We start from the raw sequence: 13,951 nt of genomic DNA, 5'->3' as shown, positions 1-13,951 counted from the left end.
ACAAACAATGTTGCATTGAATAGCTGTGTGCATACTTTTTGTCCATGTAGGAAAATTTCACAGAAATATTATTACTAAATCAAAAATATTGTGCATTTGTAAATTTGATAACTACTGCTGAATTGCATGTCATTGGGTTGTACCAATTTACCCTCCCATCAGCACTGTGAGAGAACTTATTTCTCCATAGATTCACCAACACCGTGACAGCAAACTTTAGCAATTTTGCCAATCTGATAGGTGAAAAATCTTGTCTCGGTGTATTTGGATTTGCATTTCTCTTATTTTGAGCACATCTTTTCATAACAAAAGAGGCATTTAAGATCTATGTGCATTTCTTTTTCTATTATATCCTTTAACCATTTTTCTATTAGGTTGTTGGGCTTATTGATTCCTATTAGCTTTTTATATTTTAGGAAGATTATCTATCCCTCTGTTATCTGAATTAAAAATGGTTCTTCCCAACTTATCATTTGTCTTTTGAATTTACTTAGGTTTTTCTTTTTTAATTGTAGAAGTTTTTATTTTTCTGCTGTTGAATTGATCAATCTTTTCTCTTACGGTTTCTCGATTTTGAGCCATAATTAGAAAATCCTTTCCTACTCTAAGATCTTTTCCCCATGTTTTCTTTTAACACTCATATCCTATTTTTTACATATATATCTTTAGTACACTTGGACATTATGTGTATTTGAAGTATTTCTTATAAGCAGAATATAGTCTAGTTGAATTTTATTTTTAAACATGAGGCTGAGAATCTTTGCCTAGCATAGCATAATTTATTTATATCTATTTCATAACTGATGTAGTCTCATTTTACTTCTTTATTTTCGTGTTTCCTTATTGCTTTGTTTTTTCTTCTCTGCTATACATTCTAGGTTTTTCTTGTTTTTATCTTCTATAATGGTTTAGAAAGTAGAGCTCCAGTTTGTAATTCTATAAGCCTTCAGATTGTCAAGCACATATATTTAAACTCATATATACCCAGTTACTAAAGTCAATAAAATGTGTCACTTATTGATTATGTGCTAGACACGGTGCTGGCTGCTTTCCCTGAGTCTCTACTGCTGTCTGCATTTTACAGACAAGGAAACAAAGCTCAGAGTGCCTAAGTAGCCTCCCCAATTTTCGATGATCTCCTCTGGATGATACGAAATTTAGTAGGCTTCAGGCCATCGGGGCCACCCCTGGAGCTGGAATGGAAGAAATCTCACTGAAACAACATGGCTGAAAAGGAAGGAGGAGTGAATTCTTCGAAGTCAAATCCCCAAAGGATTCAAAAATCCCCACAGTGGATTTCACAAGGGCCTCACAACCCTGTGATATCAAACTGTTGGATTCCTGCCAGTCTGATAGGTGAAAAATCACATTTCCTGTAGTTTGGGTTTGCATTTCTCTTATGAGGGAAACAAGCATCCTTTCATGTTTGCAACCTATTTGATTTCCATTTCTATAAACTGCTTGTTCACATCCTTTGCCCACTTGGGAAGCATCCAGCAAATAACCACTATATCAAAGCTTCCTGGGGCATGTGTTTGTTTTGAGAATACCAAGCAGATGACTTTTAGAGGTTTATTCTGTTTCTCACAGAAAATCATTTCAGACATAATAAACTCTTCATCTGAATTTTCAGAACAGTTTTCTTCCTCCTGTGTGTCGGATCTTTTCACAGGTCCCGTGTCGATTGTTTTTGTTCACTCTTGCTCCACCAGGCAGAGAAAAAGCCAGGCCAGGCACCGCCTCCTGCCCCTCTCAGCTTTACGTTGCATTGCTTAATAATGGTGGAAGTCTCAATCCCACCGTGAAACAGATGTTGTAGACACAAAAAAAGAGAAGCTGATGGGGTTTACTAGGGAATTATCACCAACATCATCAATAATAGCTGGAACTTAAATATCACTATCTATCTATATTTATATCTATATCTAGTGTATATTATATGTAGTATATAGCATATATAGTATAACATATAGTATAGTATATACAGGTACACTTATTTATATATATGTATGTGTATATGTATATATACTAAATATATACACACTAAATTTACACACATGCACGTAAATTTAGTTCTCACAACAATGCTCTAAATTGGTATTACTACTATCCCCATTTTACAGGTGACAAAGGTGAGGCACAGAGAGGTTAGGTTACTTGCCCAAGCTCACACAGTTAATAACTGATGGAGCCAGGACTCTACCATGACTTTCTGGCACTGGAATCCATGCCCTCAACAACCCTGACGGTTGGGCTATGGCCAAAAGTCCATTTAGTCATTGCTGTCCCTGTGTCCCTGAGAGAAGAGTAAGCAGTGGGAGTTAGTCTGTTTTATTTACTTTGGAACCATTGGTTCTTCATTCATTAATTCATTTAATCCTATGATTCACTCATTCAACAAATATGTATTGAGTGCCTATTACGTGCCAAGGCATGTGCTAGGTGCCAGAGGCATCAAGATAAATTTTAGACACGGTTCTTGTCCTTAAGGAGCTTGCAGTAAAGGAGAAGGGAGGCACGTGGTCAGTTAATGACACAGTACGACACACGCTATTCTGTTTCAGAGGGAGGAGCAAGTGGCGTGTCATCCAAGACTGTGTTTCTCAGTCTGTCCCTGTCTACCATCTAGTTAGTGCAATTTCTCCCTCACACTTTGCCTTGTGATCCTCTCTTATCTTTAGTTTATATAGTATCATGGCAAGTTTTTGTAGTATTGCTTATCTTCCTGATCATTTCACAGGGAAAATGATAGTGGAATGATCAGTCATGTCTACCCTAATTTTTTTTTTTCATCCAAGAAACGTGGCCTTGTTCCTGAGAGTGACGGGGAGCCAGGAAGGGTTCTGAGTAGGACAGACGGGCACTTTAGAATGAGGTCTCTGGATGTAGTGTGGAAAATAAATTGGATGGGGGAGGTGAGGCAGGCAGTGCAATGAGAAGGCTGCTCAATAGTTCAGGTGGAGGAGGAGATCTGAGCAAATGCTGTGGCTGGGGGAAAGGGGAAGGGTATGGATCCAAGGAATATTAAGGGAATGGAATTCAAGGGATTTACTAATTCATCCAATAATGTTTAATGAGCATCTACTAAGCGCTGGCACTGTGCCAGGTGCCAGGACTACAGCAGAAAACAAGATAGACACAGTCCCTGCTTTCATTCAGTCTAGAAGGAAAAGATAGACAATTGGAGCTTTTACAATGAAAGATAATAAATGATGTGACAGGACACTACAGAATAACAGAAGGGAGACATGGAGGGTGTGAGGGAGGAGTCCAGACTGATGCCTGGATTTCTGCCTTGGCTGTAGAAGTAGATGGTGGTATCATTATCTGAGCCAGGGAACTCAGGAGGGCAGAACCCCATGGATGTCTCTTGGAGTCCCCCAAGCCCAGGACACGCAGGAGAAGGGGAGGTGGTGAGCAAATGACCATTGAATGAATAAATAAATGGATGAGGGCTTGTGGATGCTCCCTAGCCCCCAGCCTGACTCTGAAAGAGGAAGATGGGGAGTGGTCCAGAAAGAAACTTGAAGTTTCAGGAAGCCCAGTGGTTACTCAATACCTGCAAACCACTAACCTCTTTTCAGTTACCCAACGGGCCACATGCGGCAGCTGTCACTTTCTCCTGATGTCCAGCAACCAGAGCTGGGCTGCCATGACTCAATATATTTGGGGCCTGGGCAGCAGGCAGACTCAGCATAGCCCTTGGTTATTCAGAGGCCATCAGCCTGGGCCCCACAGAGTGTTGGAGGAACTGAGGGAGGAGAGAACCAGCCTTGCAAAGTCCCTGGGTACATGTCCCCCGAGTTAGGGATCCTTCCTCTGGCTCCCGCATCCCCCATGGGCCCTCTGTCTCGGCATTGAGACCCCATCTCTGGGTCTATCTGCCTCCATCCAAGGGCAGGGACTGGGTGATCACTCTTTGTATCCCCAGCCCCCAGCCCAAACAACCGTTTCTCCCCAGCACATGATAGAAAATGTTTCTTGAGTTAGTTCGTAGTGCTATGCCTTCACCCCCAGGGCTTAGTCTCCTCGACCCTCAGGAGAAGCCCCGCTAGCAGCCACACAAACACCAGTCCCATTCTTGGCATGTGGCAAGGATACCCATGGTGGGACTTCCTGATGGTGCCGTGGTTAAGACTCTGCGCTCCCAATGCACGGGGCCTGGGTGCGATCCCTGGTCAGGGAACTAGATCTCACATGCATGCCGCAACTAAGAGTTCACATGCCACAACTAAGGAGCCCACGTGCTGCAACTAAGGTGCCCGCCTGCCACAACTAAGACACAGCGCAACCAAATAAATAAGTAAATAAATATTAAAAAATAAACCAGAATATATTTTAAAATTCATTTCAAAACAAAAGGATGCCTATGGTCATGTCCCTGAGTGGGCAGGCTGAGGCTCTGAAAGCATCTGAGCAGGTAGGAAAAGGCACCAACCCACTGCCCCACCACTCCCCCCCGAGCCTGTCAATATCTGAGAGTCTTAGAATTGTAGAATCTTAGAATCTGAAGGACAGAAAGGCCCTCTGTGGTCATGACCTCCAATTGCCCTTTTGTGAAATTCCAACTGTCCTGTCCAGGCCCTGATCACAGTGCCCTTGGCAACAGGAACTCACCGCAACCTGGGATCTGGGACCTGCCTTATGTGATTTCCCTGAGGGTCTCCTTTCTGTCTTCAAGCCCACACAAACCCCAGCTGCCCCCAGGGACCAGAACGGGCCACCAGAGCCAGGGCTGGGGATGGGAGTGGGGTCCCTGCAACTGTTACCTCCAGCTCTCTGCCGTCCCCAAGAGATGAGGAAGTAAGCAGGAGATCCTTTCTCCAAGGCTACAGTTAAATTGTCATCACATGCAATAACCAAACGATCAATGGGGCTGCATCAAGGTCAAGTAGGGCAAGAGACAGGCCACTTTACCAAGCAGGAAGCTGAAGTGTTGTAGACTATTTTAAGGTCATGTGCAATCGTGGTTAAAAGCACCTCTGTTACGTATGAGCTGTATGACCTGGTGCTTAATCTTTCTGGCCTTAGTTTTCTTGTAGGTAAAATGGGACACTGACCCGGTGGGCTTGCTGTGTGGATTAAATGAATGTACACAAAGGGTCAGTCCAGTATAGCACTAAGGAGGCACTCAGTGAATCCGGGCTCTCACATGGAGATGTCTGGAGACCACGTGAGCCGAACACCGCCCCTGGCTCCTCAGGACCCAGAGTCCGTCCAGGCTGATGGCCAACTGCAGTGCCATTGGGAAGAGAGAGGCCTGCTCCATCCTGGCAATTGCCCAGTGCTGTTGGCTGTGCCCGTCTTGTGGTCTCCCCACCCCTCGGGTCTTTTCTACCTGAAAGTGGGCTGGGGCTCTCCTTCCAACTCTTGAGTCACTTATTTGTGTGGCTCTTCAGGCAAAATGTCACGTGTTTACTGAAGTTTCCCAAGTGCCTGCTGGGAACAGAGCCCTGTGTGGGAGGTCCAGGGGACCAGAGAACCGCTGAGAGTGGGTCCAGGGAGGTGGGGAGTGCCACACAGCCAGCCCCGGGCAAGGCAGGAAGTGGCCAGGCGAAAACTGCAGGCAGCTTCCATGGAACCCCACAGCTATCCCAGTTAAATTCATTCTCAAGTACGTATTAGACAAAGTTTTTTTTTAATGGCTATAGAAATAATGTCTCTTCATTAAAAAACATCTGAAAAATACAGAAAAATATAAAACAAAATAAAAGTTCTGACAGTCCCAATCCACACAGATAACTGATGTTAAGATTGTGGTGTGTTTGGTATCAGAGTTTTCTATGCATTGTAACCTAGTCATAATGCACATATAATTGTATCCTCTGCTTTTTTTCACTCACCATCATGGCACAAATAAACATTTTCCTGGGATTTTACAACCTAGTCATTTTATTTTATTTTATTTTGGGCCGCGCTACACGGCTTGTGGAATCTTAGCTCCCCAACCAGGGACTGAACCCGCGCCCTCAGCAGTGAGAGTGCAGAGTCCTAAACACCGGACTGCCAGGGAATTCCCTATAACCTAGCCAGTAAAATTCTACCCTGTCGATTTCAGCTCATCATTCTTACAAAAATCCTTAACTTGTGTTGAGATTTAGCTGCCTCTTCCCAGGATAGAAGGGTGCTGGGTGCCAGCCTGGAGGAGAAGGGAGAAAGAGGAGGAGAGGAAGGAGAGTGGAGGTGAAGAGACAAAACCAACCCCACTGGAGGTTCATTCTCTTTTCCCCTCTCTCCCCGTCAGGCTAAATCTGTTTCTCAGTATTGAAAAACCCAAGGGAGTCATCTGACCCCCAGAGTCACCTGGGCATACCTGATGTCCTTCTGAATCTTTCCCCTGCTCATTCCATACACCCTTCCCTAAAAGGAAGGGAGCTCACTCCCTGGTGGGTCAAAAGCCTTCTCTCCTGGGCACCAGTCCTGCAGACCCTGGACAACAAAGACCCTGCTCCAGCCTCCCTGCCTACACTTGGATCCTGTGCCCACTTGTCACGTGACCTGGTTTCCAGGCCTCTGTAGTCTGGTCACCTTCTCCTGACCCACAGCATACCCCAACATGTCAGAGAGGCCTGAGAGCTCAGGTGGGTCTGGCTGAGTGTGCAGCAGAGCAGGGCAGTCACCTCTCTTCTGAATGCTATGTCTCTGTTAATGCCTCCTTCATTTGCTTGTTTGGTAGCTGTTGCCCTGGCTCACATAGAGTTGTGCTCAGCTCAAACTCTGAGCTCGTTTTTGCATTATTTTTGGTAAATCAGTTCACCCACATCCTGTGCTTGGACAATCATTTGAAGAAATCTACTGCAAGACTTGATTCTTTGCTCTCTTTATGTATTTGAATTGTGATTCAACTCTTTCTCTTGGCTTCTTGTAGGAGAATTTGATACATGTGTGCTGTCTTTATCCAACCTATTGATAAGATGATAACTTGACAGGCCCAAGACAGAAATCCCCTTCCCACAGGCCCTAGTCCATAACCAGAGCTGCTACATAAGTTTGACCAGCTTCCTAAAAACCTGTGAAGATATATCACCTTCTTTAAAAATCTAATCATGCAGAGGTATACACAAAAGAATTGAAAACAGGTACTAAAACAGATATTTATATGTGAATGTTTATAACAGCACTATTCACAATAGCCAAAAGGTGGAAACAACCCAAATGTCCAGGAATGGATGAATGGATGAACAAAATGTGGTAGATTCATACGATGGAATGTTACTCAGCCATAAAAGGAATGAAGTTCTGACACATTCTACAGTGCAGATGAACCTTGAAAACATTATTCCACGTGAAAGAAGCCAAACACAAAAGGTCACATATTATGATACCATTTATATGAAATATCCAGAATAGGTGTGGGGGCTGAGGAGAGAGGGAAATGAGGAGTGACTGCTTAACGGCTATGGGGTTTCCTTTTGGGGTGATGAAAACATTTGGAACTAGATAGAGGGGGTGATTGTACAACACTATGAATGTATAAATGGCACTGAATTGTGCAGTTTAAAACGGTTAATTTTATGTTAAGTGAATTTCACCTCAACTTAAAAAATGCAACTGCAGGGCTTCCCTGGTGGCACAGTGGTTGAGAATCTGCCTGCTAATGCAGGGGACACGGGTTCGAGCCCTGGTCGGGGAAGATCCCACATGCCGCAGAGCAGCTAGGCCCATGAGCCACAACTACTGAGCCTGCGCGTCTGGAGCCTGTGCTCCGCAACAAGAGAGGCCGCGATAGTCAGAGGCCCGCGCACCGCGATGAAGAGTGGCCTCCATTTGCCACAACTAGAGAAAGCCCTCGCACAGAAACGAAGATCCAACACAGCAAAAATAAATAAATTAATTAATAAACTCCTACCCCCAACATCTTCTTTAAAAATAAAAAATGCAACAGCAAAACGAAAACAAATGCATCTGCAAAAGAAAAAAATCCAATGCATTCATCAGACAACCTTGTGCCAAGTACCGGGGACACTGAGATGAAGGAGACCAGCTCCCTGTTTTGGCCTGGTAGAGCCCAAAGCCTTTGACACTAACAGGGCGCTACCCTCTGAGATTCACCATCCTTTTTGTGGGTTCCCTCATTGGTTACTATTAACACCACCATGCAGACTTCCAGGGGTGCTGCCCCTCCCATCTTAGTGACTGGGCTGTTACAACACAGAATGCATCCTCTTAGTAACTTTGCAGTGGAGAAACCTGATAGACATAACCTTGGCCATGTGATCAAGGTTAACATCCACAGTAATGAGTCATGTTGATCGAATGTACCCTTGATCTGACATGATGAGAATAGCACTTTAGCTGTGAGGTCTTACTCCTAAGGACTCTTAACTCTAGTCTAATCACGAGAAAAACATCAGGAAAACCCAAATTGAGAGACAGTCTACAAAATACCTGACCAATACACCTCAAAACTGTCAAGGTCATCAAAAACAAGTAAAGTCTAAGCAACTGTCCAGACCAGAAAGAGGGTAGGAAGGCATTATAACTAAATGTGAGGAAGTATCCTGAGATGGAAAAAGGACATTAGGTAAAAGTTAAGGATATACAAATAAAGTATGGACTCTAGTTAGTTGACAATAGTGTACCAATACTGGTTCGTTAGTTGTGACAAATACAAGATGTTACAATAGAGGAAACTGGGTGGGGGAGTATATGAGAATCCTCTGAACAATCTTTGCAACTTTTCTGTAAATATAAAACTATTCTTGGGACTTCCCTGGTGGTCCAGTGGTTAAGACTCCGCACTTCCACTGCAGAGGGCACAGGTTCGATCCCTCATCAGAGAACTAGGATCCTGCATGCTGTGCAGCATGGCAAAAAAACAAAAACAAACCAAAAAAAAAGCTATTCTTTTAAAAATTTTATTTATTTTAAAAGATTATCTTAAAAATGTATCCTTCTAGGGGCTTCCCTGGTGGCGCAGTGGTTGAGAGTCTGCCTGCCAATGCAGGGGACACGGGTTTGTGCCCCGGTCCGGGAAGATCCCACATGCCGCGGAGCGGCTGGGCCCGTGAGCCATGGCCGCTGAGCCTGCGCGTCCGGAGCCTGTGCTCCACAACGGGAGAGGCCACAACAGTGAGAGGCCCACGTACCGCAAAAAAAAAAAAAAGTATCCTTCTAAAATCCTTACAAGGCTATAACAAGGCTGTTCAGATAGAGGTGACAATGGAGAAATGAACAGAGTGGAGTGTGACCTGCTAAACAGTTTGGTGTAACAGGTGTCATTTGTTCTCGGGTGCTAAGTGACCCCAGGGAGAAAAATAAGGGCTTGCCTGATTGCGACCCTACTTTCCAAGTTCCTCAGCAGCCTCTTCCTGACTTGGGAGCCCCCTTGTAGACACCAATACCTTTAAAAATCCAGACTAAGAGTCAGGGTTTCTCTTCCATAGCCAAGGACCCCATAGCAGTTCTGCTTTCCAGACCCTGGACCACACATCTTCCCCAGAGGACTTACATGGGGAAGAAATTTAGGTGAGATGCCTCATTGCCTTTTCACAGGTGTAGTTTCGAGGCCTGATGGTTGTGTTCTAAATCAAAAGTAGAATGATATTTTAGTCCTACATAATATCCATAGATGCTCCCACCCATTAATCAGGGATTATTTCCTTCTCTACTGAGCAAATATTCCTCCATTTGGTACGTGATATCATGGATGCCTTTGAACGAGGCCTTTCTCAAATACAAATGCAGGGCAGGGCACCGTAGAAGTTAAGAGGAATGGTTTAGAATAAACAACCCTAGATTCAAACCCTGATTCCATCACTTGTTAATTTACTTAAACCCTATGACCCTGTTTCCCCCACTGTAAAATAAGGATGATAATAATAATGTCTATTTTATAGGATTGTTGGAGGAAGAGATAATTCATGCAATGTGTTTAGCATAGAACCTGATATAAGGTCTCAGGTTCTTGTCAAGTTTCTTGGATGGAGCTGATGAGAAATCCACAGGCTCCAGGGAAGTGGCACCTGCCACCAAGGCCACTAGTCCCTGAGTGAAACAGAAGCCAGAATAGAGAGAGAGGACTGGCTGGATCCTGGGACAAATAGGAGGAAAGGAAGGGGTAGCAAAGGATCTATCCACAGCCAAACTTGACTCTGAGGGTTGCTGGTGAGGAGACTGGCACACAGTGGCTCTCAAGGTCTCAGGCATGTCTGTATCCAACAGTACGCTATATTCTCCGAGGCAATCGTAAGATGAATCATCGTGAAAACTGCCCCACACCCACTCCTGTGAGGACTTGCCCTGTACCGGGTACATACCTGGAGAGGCCAGCGAAGTCCAGGAGGTCCAAGGCGTGGGTTTTGATGTGGCCTGAGCTCCTGGAACCCTCTAGTTGAATGACCGTGAGGAGGCTTGTGTGGTACACCCAGGGGCAGCCAGGGTGGCAGACCAGTCGGAAGCCTCTGGGCATTTCACCCCCAGGTGCACCCTGGTGCCCAGCACTGTACCCGGCACACAGTAGGTGCTTACTGAGCACACAGATGAGAGAATGAAAGGTACCTGTCCTCAAGTCCTTCACAGTCTAGCAGAGGAGACATGGCATACTGCAGACCCATGAAGCATCTTGCCCAGAAGTAAGCCTGGATTGTGGCCATTGAATACCTTGAGGGAGTGAAGCACTTGCAGGGTGATGCGTGGTAGGATGGTGTGAGCCTGGGCCACGGAGGAGGAAGACTGTGTCTGCACAAGGGGATCAGCTACCCCAAGAGTACTGAAGAGTGCATGACTCAGGGTAGGGCAGGGCTGTGGGCTGGAGGAAGGGTGGAGTACCCTGGGAAAGTGCCAGTGAACCCCAGGAGGAGCCAGCCTCATCTCTGCCTTCCTGATTCCTTCCCTCCTTTATTGTTTCTGTGCAAAGGCTGCTGCAGAGTTCAGAAACAAGCAACAGTTTTGCTGGCATCTGCAGCATGAGTAGCAAAGATCAGAATGGGATAAAGCTGGAGTGAGTTTCTCAGGGCCGAAAATAGGCAACATCTCAGAGATTACTTTAAAAATAACAGCGGGGACTTCCCTGATGGTCCCAGTGGGTAAGACTCCATGCTCCCCAATGCAGGGGGCCCAGGTTTGATCCCTCGGTCGGGCAACTACATCCCGCATGCCCTAACAAAGATTCCACATGCCCCAACAAAGATCCCGCATACCGCGACTAAAACCCGGTGCAGCCAAAATAAATACATTTTAAAAATAATAATAAAAATAAAGATAAGGGCGGCTCAGGCTGACAAAAGCTGGAGCCTCAACATTGGATAAAGCTGGGTTAAAATCCTGGTTTAGCCTGAACTCCTAGCACCTGAATTCCCTGCTTCTTTAATCTGGGTATTGGAAATGGTGTCGGTAGGGGCCTGGCTCTTTGAGTTGGGGCTCAGTGCCTGGTATGTGGACATCACCTGTCACTGTCACTGCACTGCCCCAGACCATGGCTGTGAGCAGCCTGGGCAAGCAGATGCTGAAAGCAGCAGGGGCCTCCATGTAGGGCAGAAAGCCACTCACCTTACCTGATATTGCTGAGTGACTGTTTTCGTCTACAAAAATTGCCCCAGCAACACCTGATGCCCTGAGTATGACTGGTCATCTCAGCCAGCCGGGAGCAGCCGTACCCTCCCTCAGCTCTCTATCATTTCATCTTCCGTTCTGGGTTCTCAGCCCAGTTCTAGAGAGCATGAGAGAAGAGAAAAACCCTGCCCCTGCCCTCTGGAAATGTAGGGTCTTGCAGGACAGGTCACCCTCCAAGCAATGGCACGTCATGACGCTAAGCCTCCCCAGGCCACAGGCCCACAGCACTGGAGCTCTTGGCTCTCAACCTCCTCTGCACTGATCCTCTACGCCATCCACACCCCTCCCCCACTTAGTTCATTGCACACACCTGGCCTTCACCTGCCCTCTTCCCTCCGTCTGGAAGGCCCTTCTTCCAACTCCAATGGGGAAGGTCTCCTGGGAGGCCCTTCCTCCACTGTTCGCCCCCAGCACTTTCATTTTTTCCACTGATTGAAGCCTGCTCTGTGGTAGGGCCCGAATAAAACAGAACAGGTAGGGCCCCACTGGCGCAAAGCCTCTAGTCACGTGGACTGGTCAGTCCTGTGAAAGCACGATCATCCTGCTGTTTTGTGATCGTTTGTGTGCCTGTCTCCCCACTAGACTGTGAGCTCCAGGGAGGCAGGGGCTCTGTCTGTCCTGATCACTGTTGCGTGTCCAGCACCTGCTACATAGAGGGCATGTGGCTGATTGAATGGCTCTGTGACAGTGAGTCTGACAGCACTCTGGGAACTCAGAGGAAGCGGTCCTGATGCTAAAGAACAGCTGAGGGAGCTTCCTGCACTGGGTAGAGTTTGTATAGGAGGGAAAGAGACAGGAATAGAGCAAGGGTGTGGAGGTAGGTATGAGTCTGGGCTGTGCCGGAGATGGTGGGGAGACCTGCCTGCCTTATTGGGAGGAGGGGTGGTGACGTCAGCTGGATACGGGGCAGGAGGAGTTCAGGGGCTGCCTCTTGGGGCCTCTCTGCCTCTCTACACAGCTCTTGGTTTCCCCCAACTCCTGGTTCTCCCTCCCTCATCCCCCTACCTTCTAACAAGGCATCAAGACGTCCATGGATAAGGGACTCAGAGAGCAGCAAGGTAGGTGACCAGAACTCTGGTCATCTGAGCGTCTGGGACCTTCCTCTGTTGAAGTCCCGGCTCTAGTCACCTTTCCCACCTGGAGTTGCCAGGTAAAATACAAGACACCCAGTTAAATTCAGACAAACAATGAGTAATTATTTAGCATAAATAACACTGGGGACATGCTTATACTAAAAAGTTATTCATTGCTGACCTGAAATTCAAATTTTTATTTGCTAAACCTGGCAACCCTTTCCCCACCCCACTCACCCCTGCCTTGGGCCTCCGGGAAGCCATCAGAGAGATCCTGGGCCTCCTGCAATATACTCAACAGAGGCAGAATTTAGATGGAAGAGATGCTGAAGATTATTTAGTCTCATCCCTTGCCCCATGGACTGGGAGACTGAGGCCCAGAGGGGACAGGCACTGGCAAGTCCTTGGGCCCCTCCCAACTCCCTGGCTGTAACTTGGGCCTCCTGGAGAGCAGAAGGACCCTTGAGGGTAGGGGTTTAGGAAAGGTCAGGGCCCTCCTGGGTAAGGCAGGGCAGGGAGCCTCCAGGTTAACCTACCCCCAGGCAGTTTCCTGGATCCTGACACCCCAGGTGAGTCACCACCTGCCAGACTACATCTAGAGCAGTTCCAAGGCCCTGCTGGGCTTGCTGCCCGAGGAGTTGGTTGGGGGGGGGATGGGGGGGAAGGGATAGGGGGGATGGGTGGGAGGGGGTTCTCTTGGGCGGGAGCAAGTGGGTGGGGCTGGACTTCATGGGAGAGGCCTGGCTAGCCCCCTCAGGCACTTCAGAGATGACTCAGTTTCACTCCCAATGAAGAAAATAGGTGGGGGGGCAGGGGAGCGTGGTAGAGGCAGGAACTTGATCAAAATCATCCAGGCGGGCTTCCCTGGTGGCGCAGTGGTTGAGAGTCCACCTGCCGATGCAGGGGACACGGGTTCGTGCTCCGGTCCGGGAAGATCCCACATGCCGCGGAGCGGCTGGGCCCGTGAGCCATGGCCGCTGAGCCTGCGCGTCCACAACAGGAGAGGCCACAACAGTGAGAGGCCCGCGTACCGCGCAAAAAAAAAAAAATCACCCAGGCAAGTCAGACCCACAGGCCAGTGTTATTCCATGCTCCCTGCTGAACCTGCTCACTCCCCTCCCTGCTCTGTGTTTCTTCATCTCACTTTTCCCTCCTTGATATTATATTATGTGTTAGTTTGTTTATTATCAGTCTCCAGTTAAAACATAAATCCTGTTCACTCTCTGGAGATCCCAGAACTGTGCCCGGCACTGAGTAGGTGCTGAATAAGCCTTTGTTGAAGGAAAGCGCCGCTATTACATCTCACCTTGTGTGGAGCACGTGGC

The 13,951-nt window shown here is 47.1% G+C and overlaps 1 protein-coding gene across 1 annotated transcript in view; it reads right to left on the bottom strand.

Annotated features, from left to right (window-relative positions):
• P2RY2 (purinergic receptor P2Y2) overlaps positions 1 to 10,687 on the bottom strand; it is a 41,095-nt gene extending 30,408 nt beyond the window's left edge. Inside the window, exon 1 of the mRNA XM_027083321.1 lies at positions 10,260 to 10,687. The gene's annotated coding sequence lies outside the window, so the exon portion shown is untranslated. The remainder of the gene's footprint in view (positions 1 to 10,259) is intronic.
• Positions 10,688 to 13,951: the final 3,264 nt, after the last annotated feature.

The sequence above is a fragment of the Aethalodelphis obliquidens genome, unplaced genomic scaffold, assembly GCF_003676395.1.
Source record: "Aethalodelphis obliquidens isolate GAN/ISIS:26980383/991018 unplaced genomic scaffold, ASM367639v1 scaffold50, whole genome shotgun sequence".
Taxonomy (NCBI): domain Eukaryota; kingdom Metazoa; phylum Chordata; class Mammalia; order Artiodactyla; family Delphinidae; genus Aethalodelphis; species Aethalodelphis obliquidens.
The sequence above is the reverse complement of the archived record's forward strand: the minus strand, read 5'-3'. Positions and strand labels throughout refer to the sequence as shown.